Source organism: Triturus cristatus, chromosome 7 (assembly GCF_964204655.1).
Source record: "Triturus cristatus chromosome 7, aTriCri1.1, whole genome shotgun sequence".
Classification (NCBI taxonomy): domain Eukaryota; kingdom Metazoa; phylum Chordata; class Amphibia; order Caudata; family Salamandridae; genus Triturus; species Triturus cristatus.
This window is the reverse complement of record NC_140590.1, coordinates 405216558-405234977: the sequence shown is the minus strand read 5'-3', so window position 1 is coordinate 405234977 and position 18420 is coordinate 405216558. Positions and strand designations below refer to the sequence as shown.

General features: G+C 50.0%; 1 protein-coding gene across 1 annotated transcript in view; it reads left to right on the top strand.

Moving 5' to 3' along the window:
- Positions 1-18420, top strand: part of TRIM28 (tripartite motif containing 28) — a 563778-nt gene that overhangs the window by 324811 nt on the left and 220547 nt on the right. The gene's annotated exons all lie outside the window — the stretch shown is intronic.

Here is an 18420-nt window from a genome sequence, read left to right as displayed (position 1 = left end):
TCACTTTTTGACTAAACTTTTTGAACTCTTTTGGTTACTCTTTCGAGTCAACCTCAACTCCTGGTGCCGGTTGGGAGGCCCGGTTTCAAGCCGTGCGACGCACGTCACCGACTGATGTCGGTCACGGATCACCACCGTCGGTGTCTCTACTGCTGACCATGATGCCAAGTCGTGCCTCGACTGCCGGGCCTTGACCTCGAAGGCTAGACGGGAGCGGTCCCGCAAGCTCCTCGAGATCCGGCAGTCGGCTCCGCGCCGTTCAAGGTCCCGGTTGAGGAGGAGGTCGACGGACCGGTCGCGGAGCTGCAGCCATCACCGCCCGTCGGGATCGAAGTCCTCTCATTCCAGTAAGTCGAGGCATAGTAAGAAGAAGTCGAAGAGGCCACATTGCTCTTCTGACTCCCCTCGCCGCTCGTGCGACTCGGCTGAGGGTTCGGATGGAACCACCCGCGCGGCTCCGTCGGAGCCGAAGGAGTCACATCCGGCCCCATACCCTCCGGTCCCTGGGCCTAATGCGACTCCGGGCGAGATCCGGGACTTCCTTGTGACCATGAGGAGTCTCGCTCCGCCGTCGAGGCCTGCCGGCGCGCCCCACAGGTCCGACTGGGAGGCCTAGCGAGCCGGCGGCTCTGGCGCCGTCATCGACTTCGGTCCGGACGCCGCGGGCCCCCGTTGGATCCAGGCCTGGATCCCGGTCGACGCCGGTTGACCTTACAACCCCTCCGCTGGCGCCAACTCCTATGGTGCCGTCTTCGGACGACGTCGTCCCCAGGTTCAATCCGGGTCAGGCATCGGAGCGGCACCGTCTCCGGCGCCGATGGATGAGCAATTCGTCTACCGCCCGGCTCCGACCTTTCAGCCTGTCTACCAGGAGTCTGATGACGGGGACGACTGGGAGGGGTCCTAGGACCCACTGGCATAGCAGTGCCAGTTTGATCAGGACTGGGCAGAAGAGCTGGGGGATGCCAGTGGTCTCGACACTTCCCCTGACACTGGCTTCATCTCTCCTCCCTCCGTGGCTTTGGAGGAGGGTACTACCTATTCTGACCTTCATCTGGAGCTCCCTTCAGTGGCCGTGAGGACTAACCTTCTCACTGAAGTGCTTCAACCGCCAGTAAGCTCCTCGGAGCCTCTACTGCAGTTCAATGAAGCGCTGACTGACGTTCTGATGGGCACCTGGTCCAAGCCCTCCACAGTCACTCTTGTGGACCGGAACGTAGGCCTGGCACCACCGCCGTGCACCGGGCAACCCTAGCTTTGTCGGTGCACCCCACACCGTGTGCCTTTTGGACCGTTACACCCACTCCTTGTGGGATACGGTGGCGGACGTGCTCCCCCGTGTCCAGAGGTCAGGCCACTGCTCGCCCAGGCTCTTGCTGAGGGGCAGGATGCAGCACGGTACTCGATTCGATGTGGGCTTCATACCACGGACACGCTAGGTTTTGCCATTGCGACGACAGTGGCGATTCTTCGCACGCCTGGCTGAGATCCACAAATTTCTCCAGGGATGTTTAGAGCACCCTCATGGACATGCCCTTCGATGGCCGTTGCCTTTTTGGCGACAAAGCGGATAGTGTGCTGGAGCGCTTTAAGGACTCCAGGGCTACGGCTGCGTCCTTGGGCCTCTCGGCCCTGCGTCCGCAAACTTCCGCTTTTCGCCCCTTTCGTGGGCAAGGAAGGGGCGCCCCCACACGTCTGTCTAGCCACAGGCCGCAGAACCAGCATCAACGCAGACATGGATTCCGCCGAGGCGGAGCAGGGGGATAGAGGCGGTCAGCCCACATCTGCCCCAGCAGCATCTGCCTCAAAGCTTTCCTAGTCGGACATTTCAGGCCCATTCCATGCCAGTGGGAGGCAGGGCTCGCCATCACCTGCTCCACTGGCGTACCATCACGTCGGACAGGTGGGTGCTGAAAATCGTCAGAAGGGGCTACTCCCTCTCCTTCAAGGCGACCCCTCCAGCCATGCCACCACAGTACCACCGCATGTCGGGGGATCACTTGCAACTTCTGCAGGAGGAAGTTACGGCCCTCTTGGCCAAGGGGGCTATCGAGCGCGTTCCTGGCCCAGAAGTAGGTCGGGTTGTTATTCCCACTACTTTCTGGTTCCCAAGAAGGGCAAAGGGGGCCTACGCCCTATCTTGGACGGAGAAATTCAAGATGCTCACCTTAGCTCAGGTTCTGGCTGCCCTAGACCCTGGATCCTGTATGGTAGCGTTGGACTAACAGGACGCATATTTCCACATCCCCGTCCTGCCGGCCCTACCGGCGTTTCCTGTGGTTCACGGTAGGCCACGAGCACTTTTACTGTGCTCCCCTTCAGCCTCACCAGTACCCCTCGGGTGTTCACGAAAGTGATGGCGGTGGTCGCAGCTAGTCTGCGCAGATTAGAGGTTCCAGTCTTCCCTCTATCTCGACGACTGGTTGTTGAAGGCGGGCTCGCCCCAAGCAGTCTTCTCCAGACTACAGCCGACTTCCTGCATTTGCTGGGGTTCTCCATCAACGTGCCGAAGTCGCATCTGAGTCCCTCCCAGAAGCTCCTTTTCATCGGAGTGGTTCTGGACTCGGCGCAGTTTCGGGTCTATCCTCTGGAACAGCGGGTTCCGGATATTTAGGCTCTGATTCCGCTCTTTCAGGCTCTATCCCGGGTTTTGGTCAGGTTGGTGCTGCGGCTGCTGGGTCTGATGGCCTCCTGCATCCTGCTGGTATATCACGCCAGTAGGCGGATTCGGGCTCTGCAGTGGGACCTGAAGTTCCAGTGGGCTCAACATCGGGGCAACCTGTCCGACCACGTCCTGATCTCTGAGGGCCCTGCAAGGCAGTTGCAGTGGTGGCTCACGGACCGCGATTGGGTCAGTGGCAGATCCCTCTCCCTACCCCAACCGGAGCACGTAGTGGTGACTGATGCGTTCCTCCTGGGATGGGGGGGCCACATGGGAGAGGCGGAGATCAGAGGCCTCTGGTCTCCAGCGGAGTCCCGGCTCCATATCAACCTATTAGAGCTGCGGGCAATCCAGCTTGCACTGAAGGCATTCCTTCCCTCTGTCCGGGGAAGTGTGGTGCAGGTGTTCACGAACACCACCACCACCATATGGTATTGCAACAAACAGGGCGGGGTGGGGTCGTGGACCCTTTGACAGGAGGCTCTGCACCTCTGGACATGGCTGGAACATCAGGGCATTACCCTGGTGGTTCAACACCTGGCAGGTTCCCTGAACGCCAGGGCGGACAAACTCAGCCGCCGGTGCAGGATGGATCACGAATGGCGTCTGAACTCTGATGTGGCCCAAGGCCTCTTTCGGCAGTGGGGAGAGCCTTGGTTAGATCTATTCGCCACCGAAGAGAACGCGCAATGTCATCAGTTCTGCACGTTGGAATTTCCAAGGCGGCACTCGCTCGGCGACGCTTTTTGTCGCGAGTGGAGTTGTGGTCTGTTTTATGCCTTTCCGCTTATACCAATTCTGCCCAGAGTGTTGAAGAAGATCAGGCACGACCGGGCTGGTATCCCGAGCTACTCAGTCTGTCAATCGATCCCCCGATTCGACTGCCTCTTCAGGAGGACCTTCTGTCGCAGCAGCAGGGGACGGTCCTCCACCCGAACCTGTCCAGCCTCCACCTCCATGCGTGGAGATTGAGCGGCGGCAGTTGATGCCATTTAACTTGCCTCCTGAAGTCTGTGATGTCATTCTGGCAGCCAGGCGTTCCTCCACTAAAACGGTATACGCCTGCAGGTGGAACAAATTTGTGGCATGGTGCACAGCAAAGGCTGTGGATCCCCTTTCCGCTCCTCTTTCACAAGTTCTCTTTATTCTTTCCCTGGCCCAGTAGGGCTCTGCTCTGGGCACCCTCAAGGGATATCTTTATGCTGTTTCTGCTTTCTTACGGCTTCCTGATCAGCCTTCTCTTTTCAAGTTCCCTTTTGTTGCTCGATTCTTTAAAGGCATTACTCCTATGTTTCCTCCTGTCCCTTTCGTAATGCCTCAGTGGGACTTGAACCTGGTGTTAACCTATCTGATGTGCACTCCCTTTGAGCCACTTCATAATTGTCATCTTCGTCTTCTGACTCTTAAGACTGCTTTCCTGGTTGCCATCACCTCTGCCAGACGGGTGAGTGAGCTCCAGGCTCTTTCTTCCAAGCCTCCTTTCCTCTCTGTCCATCCGGACAAAGTTGTTCTCAGGACTCGTCCTTCCTTTCTCCCTAAGGTGGTAACTGCCTTTCACATCGGCCAGTCTGTTACATTACCCACCTTCTTTCTGCCTCCGCATCCCACGAAAGAGGAAGAGAGGCTCCACCGTCTGGACCCAAAACATGCGCTCTCCTATCTGGACTGCACAAAGTAGTTCCGGCTGGATGACCAACTCTTCGTTGGCTACGTGGGTGCTAAGAAGGGGCGGGCAGTGCACAAGCGGACCATCTCTCGGTTGGTCCTCTTGTGCATTAAGGCCTGTTATTCCTTGGCTAAGAAGGAACTTCATGTGGGGCTGCGGGCCCATTCCACTCTGGCCACAGCGGCTACTACTGCCCTGAAACGGGGAGTCCCTCTGCAAGACATTTGTCAGGCAGCAACGTGGGCCTCGCTGCACACATTTGCCAAGCATTACTGCCTGGACAGCCAAGTCCGAAGGGATGGCTTCTTTGGCTGTTCCGTTCTCCAGGACTTCCTGGTGTGATCTTGGTTCACAGACCCACCACGGGGGTTGCTATTGCTGGGATATCTATTCTAAGGTAAGGAATCTAACGTGTTTCTTTCAGATGAATAAGTTACTTACCTTCGGTATCGATATATCTGTAAAACATTAGTTAGTTAGATTCCTTACCGCCCCACCCATCCTCCCTGTTCTGCGACCTGATATCTAGGGTTAAGGTCATCCCTTTCAGGGCCCTAGATTAATGGCACCAGTGTTGGTGTCTTGCATGGCTCCGCGTTCCTGGTGTGGAAAGCTATGTACAAGAACTGACGTCAGCGCGCGAGGGTGGCGTCTAAATACTCCGTCATCCCGATGATCACGACGACTCACGCGGAGCCGCAGAGGGCGCCTAGCGATGCGCAAGGGTATTGCTGACGAAAAATCTTTCCGAATCCAGCCTGACGCCTGGGGATATTCTAAGGTAAGCAATATCTAAGGTAAGGAATCTAACTAATGTTTCTTACAGATATATCGTTACCGTAGGTAAGTAACTTGTTAAACTAAAAGTATTTTTATACAAACCCAATTGGTCTGAAGTTCAGTCTTTGAGTGTGTGATATTATTTGCTGAATGAGTGTGTACAACAAATGCTTAACACTGTCCTCTGATACAGCTCGACCACACTACCACAAATAGAGAGTGAAGTGCTATCTACTTTACTTCTGCCTACCTTTGAGGTTCCACTGGAATGTGCACACTATGCCTCACTTTGGTATAGTATATACAGAGCCAGCTTCCTACATTGGTGGATCAGCGGTGGGATATACACCTTTGAATTTGTTGGACTGCTTGGCTACCACCTGATCACATGACAGAACACTTAAATTGCCTTTAGAATTAAGATTCTTTCAAATTGGCATTTTTGCAAAATTACTAAGTCTTGTAAGGTTTCGGTTAAGTCCCTTTAGAATTTTAGAAAAATAAAGTCAATTTAGCTAGGGTTAGAAATCTTTTTTTAACAATGTCTCAAAACAAGTTCCCAGCTATTTGTGAAGGTAACCACAATGGCATAGAGGACATGGTTGAGGAGCTCGACCTCACCCCTTACCTTCTCTTGTCTTTCAAGGATGTAAGGTCCCTATGCAAAATTAAAATTATAACCATGGGGTCCCATCCCACCAAACAAAAGCTCCAGGAGCTGTTGGTTGGGTATCCTAAGGACCACCCATCTGAAAATGGTAAAGACCTATTAGATGAGGATGAAGAGGAAGGGCATGACCAGGTAGATCAACCCCCTCCTCTTCATAGGGAGGAAAGTACCCAAGTGCCCCTGACTCAGTCAACCAAAGGTGGATGAGTTATCACTGAGGACATTGAGGGCAGCCTCAATGAGGACGACAACCTTTTAGCCAGACTGGATTTAGAGACCAGGTTGCTGGCTCTAAAAGGAGAGAGAGCAGAGATGGGCCTAGCACCCATCAATGGTTGCAGCAATTTACTTAAGAATAAAGAGCAATCTTATGATTCTAAAATCCCCAAAGACATTGTTCCTAAATATGAAGAGAGTTGATGATATCACAAACTGGTTCACAGCCTTTGAGAGGGCTTGTGAAATGAGAAGTGAAGAAGTCACACTGGGGGGCACTCCTTTGGGAACTGTTCTCTGGTAACTGCAGAGACCGACTCCTGAGCCTTTATGGGGCAGATGCTGGGTCTTATGACCTCATGAAGAGAACTCTGAGGGATTTGGACTCCCATCTGAGGAATATCGAATTAGATTCAGGGGGGCTCACAAAACCCAAAACCAATCCTGGATTGACTTTGTAGACAAGACATTACATGGTTGGTTAACTGGACACCATGTGCATGATTTCAACGGACTTTACAATTTGTCTATGGAGGTACATATTTTAAGTAATTACGCTAATGAAAAGTTACATCAGCATTTGGTAGACCTAGGTCTAATTTCTCCCCAAGAATTGGGAAAGAAGGCGGACCACTGGGTCAAGACAAGGGTGACAAAAACAACCACTGGGGGTGACCAAAAGAAAGGGGTTACAAAACCTCCCTAGGGGAAAGGTGGTGAGAATCCCCAAGATGAAAAGCCTGAGTCTTCAAAAGGGCCCCAAATATCTGGACAGTGGAGTGGGTCCCAAAACTCTTCCCAGTCCAATAATAGGCACAGGGGAAAGAACTTTGATCCTTTAAAAGGCCTGGTGTAACAACTGTAAGAAGTTGGGACACTTAACTGGAGATGCTGCTTGCCCTAACAATAAGCCCCCAAGTCGTACTACAGCTACTCCTGGTGTAGCAAGTCTCCAGATGTGATCAACAGTGTGCCAAGAGCATATCAGGTTGCACACTGAAGCAGTTCTAGTTTCAGAAGGGGAAGTTGAGTTTACCACTGTAGCTGTGTGGCCACCCAACTTAAAGAAATGCTTACAGTACCCTTGGATCAATGGAACTAGGATAGAAGCTCTGAGGGATACAGGTGCCAGTGTCACTATGGTGAGAGATACACTTGTTTCCCCTGAGCAATACTTGATTGGGAGATCCTACCCAGTCATTAATGTTGACCATGTTATCACTAACCATACAATGACTATGGTGACATTAGACTGGGGAAGGGGGGTGTTACTGGCCTTAAACAGGTAGTCGTCTCGCCAAAGCTTCAAGCTCCATTTCTGCTTGGCAATGACCTGGAAACCTCAGCATGGGCTGAGGTTGAACTAAAAACCCATGCAGCAATGCTAGATGTCCCTGAGATGGTGTGTGTAAAAATAAGAGCACAGAGCAACAAAACGGGTGAAAAAGAAGTGTTGAAGCCTGAAAGTATGTCCCAACCTTCCAAGAGGAAAGGTAAGAAGACTGGGAAACCAGCTTCTAAACAGCAAAGGGATCAGGACCCCTCTCCTCAGGGAGAGGACTTAGACACCCCAGAAGCAACTGAGCCCATAGAGCTTGACCCTTACCAGGTTGAACTCTTAGGCCCAGGGGGACCCTCTAGGGAAGAGCTGTGCCTTGGACAGCAGGACTGTCCAACTCTTGAAAGCCTGAGGCAGCAAGCTGCTGCACAGGAAAAGGGAGATGTCAGTGGTACCCACAGAGTTTATTGGGAAGAGTGTGAGAAAGTGCCTTCTTTCTTGCATGGTATGCTCCCACACATTTTGCTGAATTGCTGATGTTCTTTGACTGAGTGTGCCCCTGGCTCCTGCTAATCAGGTACCCTGGGCCTATGTTCCTTCCCTAAAATTGCATTGAAGCCTAAACCCAATTGGCATCTCTGGCCACATGTCAGCCCCTGGTAAATGGTACCACAGGTACCCAGGGCACTGTGACCAGAGAAGGCCTCTAAGGGCTGGAGCACCTATTGTGCCACCCTTAGAGGTCCTGTACCCTGACACACACCCACACACTGCCTTTGCAGGCTGCTTGTCTTGGTTCAGAACAAAGTGAAGAGTCGACATGGCACACAACTTTGTGTGCCATGCCCACAAACCACTGCCCTGGCATGGATCAGTCACCCCTCTGGCAGGGTGCACTATTCCAGTGGTGAGGGTACAGGTGCATGAGCCCTGTACCTGTACAGTGCCCAAGTCCATTCTTGGGTATTGTAAGTGCTGTGTTGCCATTAAGAGTATATGGTGCTGGGAGTTTGTCATAACGAACTCCACAACGCCATAATGGCCACACTGAAGACTGGGAAGTTTGGTATCAAACTTCTCCGCACATTAAACCCACACTGATACCAGTGTGGCATTTAATGTAAAATGCACAACAGAGGGCATCTTAGAGATGCCCCCTGAAACTCATCAAACTTCTAGTGACCCAACTGAATGGCTGCTTAGGCTGCCACCAACAGACATGTTTCTGGAATCCTGGATCAAGAACCTGCTGCTCTTGGGGGCCTTAAACGATGAACATCCTGGGACAAGGTGCCAAGCTTCCTCCCACATGATGGGCAGGGTTCACGAAGGGGTAAGCTTCAAAGGCATGCCGCCTTTGTGAGCGTCCCCAGACCATTTGCTGCTTTCAGCAACTGGTCCCCACTGGTTCTACGCCCAACTTTGGACAGGAGAACCGGCGGGAAAAACAAGTGAGGGAAAGAGGTGTGCCCACCTCTTCCAACTCCACCCCTCAGGTGGAGGAGACGAGGTGAAGCACAACTCTGTCCCCGCCATCTTGAGGATGGGGGGACCTAACAAACCAGGAACTGGCTCCTGCCCCACTCCCACTTAATTCCTCAGAACAAGATATGACAAGAAGGACTGAACAGCCATGCAGCCAGCTAACTAGAGGATGTCGCCCACTGACTTGGCCCCAGGCCTGTCTCCCCTCAAACCTGCTCCTGCAAAATCCCGGTGTCTCCTGCAACCAGCAGCCTCCAAAACCCCGGAGGACCTGCCTGCCTTCACTTCCAAAGACTGCTTCTCCCGTGAACACAGGATTCGTTCAACTGCAACCTCTGGCCGTAGACTGCGAATCCTGCCCACTCTGCACCTGCCGAACCTGGTCCGAGCTCGAGTGGAAAAACACCAAGACTGTCACCCCGGCGATCCTGACCTGAGATCCGGTGACCCCAGACCTGCCTCAAGCCTGCAGCCGACGCCTGCAGCCTAAATCCAGAAGGCCCCTCTGACTGCGACCCGGAGCTGGTAAGAAGATCTGACCCCAAAACGCACCCCTGCACCCGACGCCCCATGGCCTTGTGTGCCCAAACCAACGGTGCCTAACTAACCCTTAACTTCCCAACTTACCTCTCGAAGTGGTGGTCGCACCCAGAAGTTCTTAGTCACCCTGCCTGCAGTGCTTTTGCAAACCAGAGGTTCTCCATAGACAACACGGCGCTCGACGTCGAAACAGCACTCTGCACCCGGCCGCCTCAGTGCCGCTGAGGGTGCACCTTTTGTGCTACTTTGTTTCCCCATTTGCCCTGACCTAAACCCAAGGAGCTTTGCTCCCACAACCCAGTGGCCTGCTTGCCAGAGGTCCCTATTGGATAACATTGGGCCTCAACACTTTGCACCTGGCAGCCCTTGTGCTGCTGAGGGTTCAACAATAGTGCATCACTGACCCTGGGGGACCCCAGAATCTAACCCTAGAACCCTAACTCCCACAGTCGATAACTTACCTATGAACCGATAACCTGTTTTTCCTTCATAGGATAACATTGACAATTTTCTTCCAAAAAGTTTTCAAGTGTGGAGTTTTGAGATCTAAAAATATTCTTTAAAAATCGTACAAATAACCAAAACGTATTTTCTTACCTGTTTGCAGGAAGTGTCCCAGTGCGGAATCTAGGTATCCAGCACTGAGTTAGAAAAGTATCGTAAAACGTAACTTACCTTTAATTTACTGAAAAAGCCTATTCATTTCAATGCACTGTATTTAAGGATTGCAACCTACTGCATCCCCTGTAAATCAAACAAAGTACAATTACTATTGGATTTTCAAACTGTTCCACAATCAGCAACTAATTACTATAAAGTATTTAATGCTTACTTGTGCTAGGCTTGCTTGGTTCGAAAAATAAAACAGTATATTTTTTTATACAAAAACAATTGGCCTGCAGTTCAGTCCTTGAGTGTGTGAATTCATTTGCTGACTGAGTGTGTACATCAAATGCTGAACACTGTCCTCTGATACTGCCTTACTGCTCGACCACTCTACCACAAATAGAGAGTAAGGTTCTATCTAACTTTAACCTCTACCTACCTCTGGGGTCACCTGGACTCTATACACACTATACCTCATTTTGGTGTAGTATATATAGAGCCAAATTCCTACATTGGTGGATCAGCGGTGGGATATACAGCTTGCATTTGTTGGACTACTTGGTTACCACCTGATCACACGACAGAACTCTTAAATTGCCTTTAGAATTCATCTTTTTACAAATTGGCATTTTTTTCCAAACTACTAAAAGTCTTGTTAGGGCCTTGCTTAAGTCCCTTTAGAATTTTAGAAAATAAAAATTCACTGTAGTCCAGGGTAGAGGGGTTAGAACGTTTTTGTTAGAATGTCTCAAAAACAGAACCCAGCTATTAGTGAAGATAACCATAATGACATACAGGACATGGTTGAGGAGCTTGACCTCACCCCCTTATCTTCACTTGTCTTTCAAGTAAGTAAGGTCCTTCTGTAAAATAAAAAATATACCAAAGAGGGCTCTCATCCAGCCAAACAAAAGCTCCAGGAGCTGTTGGTGGAGTATTCAAAGGCCCACCAAATGCACCACTTAAACACTATAAATTGAATCTTATAACAATTCTTGAGTAGTTTGTGTCTTTTACAAAAACTCCAATTTTATTTTGCAACAATTTATACATTTAAAAGGTCAAAGTTTTCACAGAACAGCCGGAACAGCCGACGCGTTTCGTCCATCAAAGGACTTCTTCAGGGCGAGATAAATAAATCAGGATGACGAGAAAGATATCTCAATCTTTAGTTCTTGAAAAAATATTTGAATCCCTGGTACCAATATTCCCGGTGATGGGTTGTAACGTAGTCAATTTTATATCCGAAATATCAGAAAACACTGTGTTAAATCCAGACAATCTATGGAAAGGCACATTTCAGGTTCGGCCCAGTAAATGATGGTCGATCAAATTCAAGTGATAATCGATCAGTAAGGCTAATATAGTCAAAGAAAAGATACCAGATTCCGTATCTTCAGGAGGCGGGTCCAGAATCCACCCAACCTTACGGCCACTTGACTGGTTGGGTGGATTCTGGACCCGCCTCCTGAAGATACGGAATCTGGTATCTTTTCTGTGACTATATTAGCCTTACTGATCGATTATCACTTGAATTTGATCGACCATCATTTACTGGGCCGAACCTGAAATGTGCCTTTCCATAGATTGTCTGGATTTAACAGTGTTTTCTGATATTTCGGATATAAAATTGACTACGTTACAACCCATCACCGGGAATATTGGTACCAGGGATTCAAATATTTTTTCAAGAACTAAAGATTGAGATATCTTTCTCGTCATCCTGATTTATTTATCTCGCCCTGAAGAAGTCCTTTGATGGACGAAACGCGTCGGCTGTTCCGGCTGTTCTGTGAAAACTTTGACCTTTTAAATGTATAAATTGTTGCAAAATAAAATTGGAGTTTTTGTAAAAGACACAAACTACTCAAGAATTGTTATAAGATTCAATTTGTAGTGTTTAAGTGGTGCATTTGGTGTTGGTATTTGTACATATATTTTCCAATTTTTTTTGGAACGACATTGTGTTGGCGGGTGTCGACCAAATTTGCACACATGCGGTGATTCTATTATATCACCATAACTAATATGGGGTAATTTCCAAGACCGGTGCTGTTCTAGAGGGCCACCGCTAGCTTCGTGTTTGGTTCTGTATTCAAAGGCCCACCCTCTGAAAATGGAGATGACCAGTCAGAGGGAGAAGGAGGTGAGGAGGCTGGAGAAAGGTGTCCACCTCCACTACTTCCTAGGGAAAAGTGGAACCCTGCTCGCTTACTTCAAAGAACCAACCTCTGGGGACATAGAGGCCACACAGGTGGGTCAGGTTCTGTTGAGGACAGCCTCAATGAGGAGGACAGCCTTTGAGCAAGGCGGGCCGAAAGACTTGATCTGGAGTCCAGACTCATGGGTCAAGAGAAAAAGGAGATGGGTTTAGCACCCATCAATGGTGGCGGCAATCAAAATAAGGATAAAGAGCAATCTTGTATCCTAAAATCCCCAAAGGGATTGTCCCTAAATTTGAGGAGGGTGACGATATCACTAAATGGTTCACAGCCTTTGAGAGGGCTTATGACATGAGAAAGGTGAAGAAACATCTCTGGGGGCACTCCTGTGGGAACTGTTCTCTGGTAAGTGCAGAGACAGGCTTCTGACCCTCTCTGTGCCAGATGCAGGGTCCTATGACCCCATGAAGAGAACTCTGATTGAGGGATTTGGACTCACAACTGAGGAGTACAGAATTAGATTCAGGGGGTGCTCCCAAAACCAGTCCTGGATTGATTTTGTAGACTTCTCAGTGAAGACACTAGATGGTTGGTTAACTGGACACAATGTGCATGACTTTACTGGACTTTACAATTTGTTTATGAAGGAACATATTTTAAGTAATTGCAAGAATGAAAAGTTACATCAGCATTTGATAGACCTAGGTCTAATTTCTCCCCAAGAATTGGGAAAGAAGGCAGACCACTGGCTCAAGACTAGAGTGACCAAGGCATCCACTGGGGTTGACCAAAAGAAAGGTGGCGAGAATCCCCAAGATAAAAAGTCTGAGTCATCTAAAGGGCCCAAAAAACCTGCACAGGGGGGTGGGTTCCAAAATCTTTCCTACACTCCAAAACCATATAGGGGAAATAACTTTGATCCTGCGAAGACCTGGTGTAACAACTGTAAGAAGTTGGGATACTTAACTGGAGACAATGTTTACCCTAGCAAAAAGGCCCCATGTCCTATAGCTACTCCTGGTGTAGCAAGTCTCAAGGTGGGATCAACAGTGTGCCCAGAGCAAATCAGGTTGCACACTGAAGCAGTTTTAGTTTGAGGAGGCAGTTGAGTTTGCCACCGTAGCTGTGTGGCCACCCAACTTAAAGAAATACTTGCATTACCCTTGGATCAATGGAACTAGGATAGACGCTCAGAGGGATACAGGTGCCAGTTTCACTATGGTGAGAGATGCACTGGTTTCCCTGAGCAATATTTGATTGGCGGACTTGCACAGTCACCAATGCTGACAGAGTTACCACTAACCATTCAATGGCGACATTAGACTGGGGTTGCGGGGGGGGGGGGGTTACTTGCCTGAAGCAGGTAGTGTTCTCTCCAAATCTACCAGCTGCATGTCTGCTTGGTTGAACTAAAAACCGATGCAGCAATGCTGGATATCCCTGAATTGGTGTGTATAAAAACAAGAGCACAGAACAAAAGGCAGGGTGAAAAAGAAGTGTTGGAGCCTGAAAGTATGGCCCAACCTTCCAAGAGAAAAGGTGAGCAGACTGGGGAACCAGCTTTTGTTCAACAAAAGGATCAGGACCCCTCTCCTCAGGGAGAGGACTTGGACACCCCAGAGGGAACTGAGCCTATGGAGCTTGACCATTACCAGGTTGAACTATTGGGCCCAGGGGGGCCCTCTAGGGAAGAGCCGTGCCAGGGGCAGCAGGACTGCCCTACTCTTGAAAGCCTGAGGCAGCAAGCTGTTTCAGAAGCAAACGGAGATGTCAGTGGTACCCACAGAGTTGATTGGGAAGAGGTATTACTGTACACTAAGGCAAGAGAACCCAAACCTGGAGCCACCAGGAAAGTGGTAGTGCCACATAGGTACAGGGAGTTCCTCCTAACATTAGCTCATGAAATCCCTCTAGCTGGACATCTGGCCAAACCAAGATTTGGGGAAGGCTAGTTAGCCTCTTTTACTGGCCCCAGATTCACCAAAAGGTGAAAGAGTTTGTCAGCTCCTGTGTTACCTGTCAAGCCAGTGGCAAGTCAGGTGGCCACCCAAAGGCCCCCCTGATGCCACTGCCTGTGGTGGGGGTTCACCTTGAAAGGGTAGGTGTGGACATAGTGGGTCCACTTGAACCTCCCACAGCATCAGGGAACAAATTCATTCTAGTGGTAGTGGATCATGCCACTAGGTACCCTTAAGCAATTCCCCTTGGGACTACTACAGCTCCTGCAGTAGCGAAGGCCCTCATTGGTGTCTTCACCAGAGTAGGGTTTCCTAAGGAGGTGGTTTCAGACAGAGGTTCCAACTTCATGTCTGCTTACCTAAAATACATGTGGAAAGAGTGTGGAGTGCAGTACAAGTTTACTACACCCTATCACCCGCAAACCAATGGCCTTGTTGAGAGATTCAACAAGACATTGAAAGGCATGATTATGGGACTCCCTGAAACCCTCAAAAGAAGATGGTATGTCCTCTTACCATGCCTGCTTTTCGGTTAGAGTAGTGCCAGAGATGGGAGTAGGGTTTTCCCCCTTTGAACTTCTGTTTGGTCATCCTGTGAGTGGACCTCTTGTAAAAGAAGGTTGGGAGAAGCCTCTCCAAGAACCCAAACAGGATATTGTGGAATATGGTCCATAATGGCTGAGTACATGGTACAGGCATCCAGAAATCTTGAGGCCAGCAAGGAGCTTCAGAAGCACTGGTATGACTAAAAAGCTGCACTGGTTGATTTTCAACCTGGGCAAAAGGTGTGAGTTTTGGAGCCAGTGGTACGAAGGGCACTCCAGGACAGATGGAGTGGCCCTTACCCTATCCTAGAAAAAAGGTGAGGTCACCTACTTGGTTGACCTGGGCACAAGTAGGACACCCAAAAGGGTTATCCATGTGAACCTCCTAAAGCTCTACAATGACGGGGCTGACATCACCATGCTGATGGTGACTGATGAGGAACAGGAAGCAGAGAGTGAACCTCTCCCTGACCTCCTCTCCTATAGCCCAGAAGATGGGTCAGTAGATGGAGTTGTCTTTTGAGACACCCTCTCTGCCCAACAGCAGACTGATTGCAAGCAAGTCTTGCAACAGTATGCTAAGCTCCTTTCGTTGTCCCCTGGTCTGACAAACTTGATGTGGACACTAGTGACAGTTCACCTGTCAAAAACAACCTCTATCGACAGTCAGATCAAGTCAAGGAAATCATCGGAGCTGAAGTCAGCAAGATGCTGATGTTAGGGGTTATTGAACCCTCTCAGAGCCCCTGGGCCAGCCCAGTGGTTCTAGTCCCCAAACTCCTCCACAGGGTGGAAAGAGAGACTTTAGGTTCTGTGTGGACTATAGAGGGCTCAACTCTGTCACCGAGACAGATGCTCACCCTATTCCAAGAGCAGATGATCTGATAGATAAATTGGGGGCAGCCACATTTCTAAGTACCTTTGACTTAACTGCAGGGTACTGGCAATTTGGCATGGCCCCAGGAGAAAAAAAAAAGACTGCCTTCTCCACACCTGATAGGCATTATCCGTTCACTGTGATGCCTTTTGGGTTAAAGAATGCCCCGCCACCTTCCAGAGGTTGGTGAACCAAGTCCCTGCTGGGTTGGAGTCCTTTAGTGCAGCTTATCTTGATGATATTGCTGTCTTTAGCTCCTCTTGGCAGGATCACCTGCTCCACCTTGGGAAGGTTTTAAAAGCCCTGCAAACTGCAGGCCTAACTATCAAGGCATCCAAATGCCAGATAGGGCAGGGAGCTGTGGTGTACTTGGGCCACCTTGTTGGTGGAGGCCAGGTACAACACTTACAGCTCAAGATCTAGGCCACCCTGGACTGGGCAGCTCCAGCAACCCAGACCCAAGTCAGGGCATTCCTTGGCTTGACTGGGTACTACAGGAGGTTTGTGAAGTGATATGGGTCCATTGTTGCTCTGCTCACAGAACTCCTCCCCCCACCCCCCACCCAAGAAAATGCCCAAAAAGGTGTGAACTGGATAGTTAGCTGTCAAGTCTTTTGACACCCTGAAAGAGGCAATGTGCTCAGCACCAATTCTCAAGCTGCAGACTATGCCAAGCAGTTCATTGTGCAGACTGATTCATCTGAGCTAAGGATAGGAGCTGTCCTATCCCAGACCAATGATGAAGGCCAAGACCCACCTGTTGCTTTTATAAGCCTAAGGCATCTTCCCAGGGAGCAGCGTTGGAGTGCCATTGAGAGGGAGGCCTTTGCTGTGGTTTGGTTCTTGAAGCTGAGACCATACTTGTTTGGTATTCACTTCATAGTTCAAACTGGTCCCAGACCTCTCAGATGGCTAATGCGAATGAAAGGTGAAAATCTAAATTGTTGAGGTGGTCCATCGCCCTACAGGGAATGGACTTTGTAGTGGGACACAGACCTAGGACTGCTAATGCCAATGCAGCTGGACTTTCCAGGTTCTTCCATTAGAATGAAGACTCTCTAGACAAAGGGTAGTCTCATCCTCTTTCGTTTAGGGGTCGGAGGGGGGGGGGGGGGGTTGAGTGAGGGGTTGTGTGAGAAAGTGCCCTCTATCTGCATGGTTGCCCCCACGTTTTGCTGAATTGCTGATGTGCTTTGACTGTGTGCCCTGTGCTCCTGCTAATGAGGTACCCAGGGCATATGTCCTTTCCCTAAAACTGCATCAAAGCCTAAACCCAATTGGTGTCTCTGGCCACAGGTCAGCCCCTGGTAAAGGGTACCACAGGTACCCAGGGCACTATGACCAGGGAAGACCTCTAAGGGCCGCAGCACTTATTGTGCCACCCTTAGAGGCCCTGTACCTTTACACACACACACACACACACACACACTGCCTTTGCAGGCTGCGTGTCTTGGTGCAGAACAAAGTGAAGAGTCGACATGGCACACATCCTGTGTGCCATGCCTACAACTCACAGCCCTGGCATAGATCAGTCATCCCTCTAGCTGGATGCAATATGCCAGTGGTGAGGGTACAGGTGCACGAGCCCTGTACCCCTACAGTGCCTAAATCCATTACTAGACATTGTAAGTGCAGTGCTGCCATTAAGAATATATGGTGCCCCCAGCTAGCAGCTATCAATCACAGGATATATGGCAGCCCAGATGATCCCGGATATGCCATGGATAGGTGGCTGCTCCCGGGGGGAGACTATACCAGGGCTTTGTATGCCAAACCCAGTAGGTTCCCACTGACTGCCCCTACAGCACACGCCATCCAGACATGGCATGCTGTCAATAGGCACCTTGAAATGGGATGGTAAACTTATGCTGGCCACGCCGATGTGGAACTCGGAGATACTGGGGAGCCTCTGGAAATCCAAGGGTTTTGATAAGTGGGATCTTATTGGGATCTCACGAATCAAGGACATTTGGGGGAAGGGCACAGTTCTGCCATTTGCATCCCTTAAAACTCCATACAGCTTGATGGATACTGAATATTACCGTTATCTCCAAATCCGCCATGCGTTACTCACTCAGATCCCTAGCGACGCAACGCTCCCTGAGGCCTCCCCACTGGAGGCTAGAGTGCTGGACGGACACATCCCAGAGAAGACCATTTCCCTCATTTATAGGAAATTAATTAATAACATGGACGATCCACTACAGATTCTGAAGGGAACGTGGAACAGTGAAAGCCTAGAACTGGATGACGAGGACTGGCAGGAGGCGGTCTCCTCCCCAAGGGTGGTGGCAATCCAGGCCAGGCTGAGATTAGTGCAGCTTAAAATACTGCATAGGACCTATGTAACGGGACCCGGATTGGTTCGTATGGGACGGGCAGAAAGTGGAATGTGTAGACGGGGGTGTGGAGAATTGGGAACATTCATCCACATACTGTGGAACTGTCAAATGTTAGAAGCGTATTGGAGAGACATCCACCACACAATGCGGACAGTACTAGGAGTTGACATGCAGCCAGAGGCGCGGAGATGCATACTAAACGTCTGGGAGCCTACAGACCTCCACACGTACACTAAGCAGTGGGCAACATTGGCGTTTATGGTTCCAAAAAGGAGCATCGCACAGCTGTGGGGCGCTGGTCGGCCACCCCTATTGGGGAGGTGGAAGGAAGATCTAGACTGGTGCATGTATAGGGAAAAGTCTGTTTTTATGGCTAGGGGATGCCCCGGGAAGTGGAGCAAGGTATGGGGGGCCGGAACCAATATAGAGGTGATATTTGTCCCCCACCTTGTCAGCAAGTTGATGCAGAGACTCTTGATACCCCTTAACCGTATAGATATGAAAATTGTAACATATTTTGAAATGTATACGATATTACCGAGGAATGCTGAAGTCGCCTGCTTGTACGTAATTGATGTGATTCAGTCGAAATTGTTTAATAAAAAGAAATGTATAAAAAGAAAAAGAATATA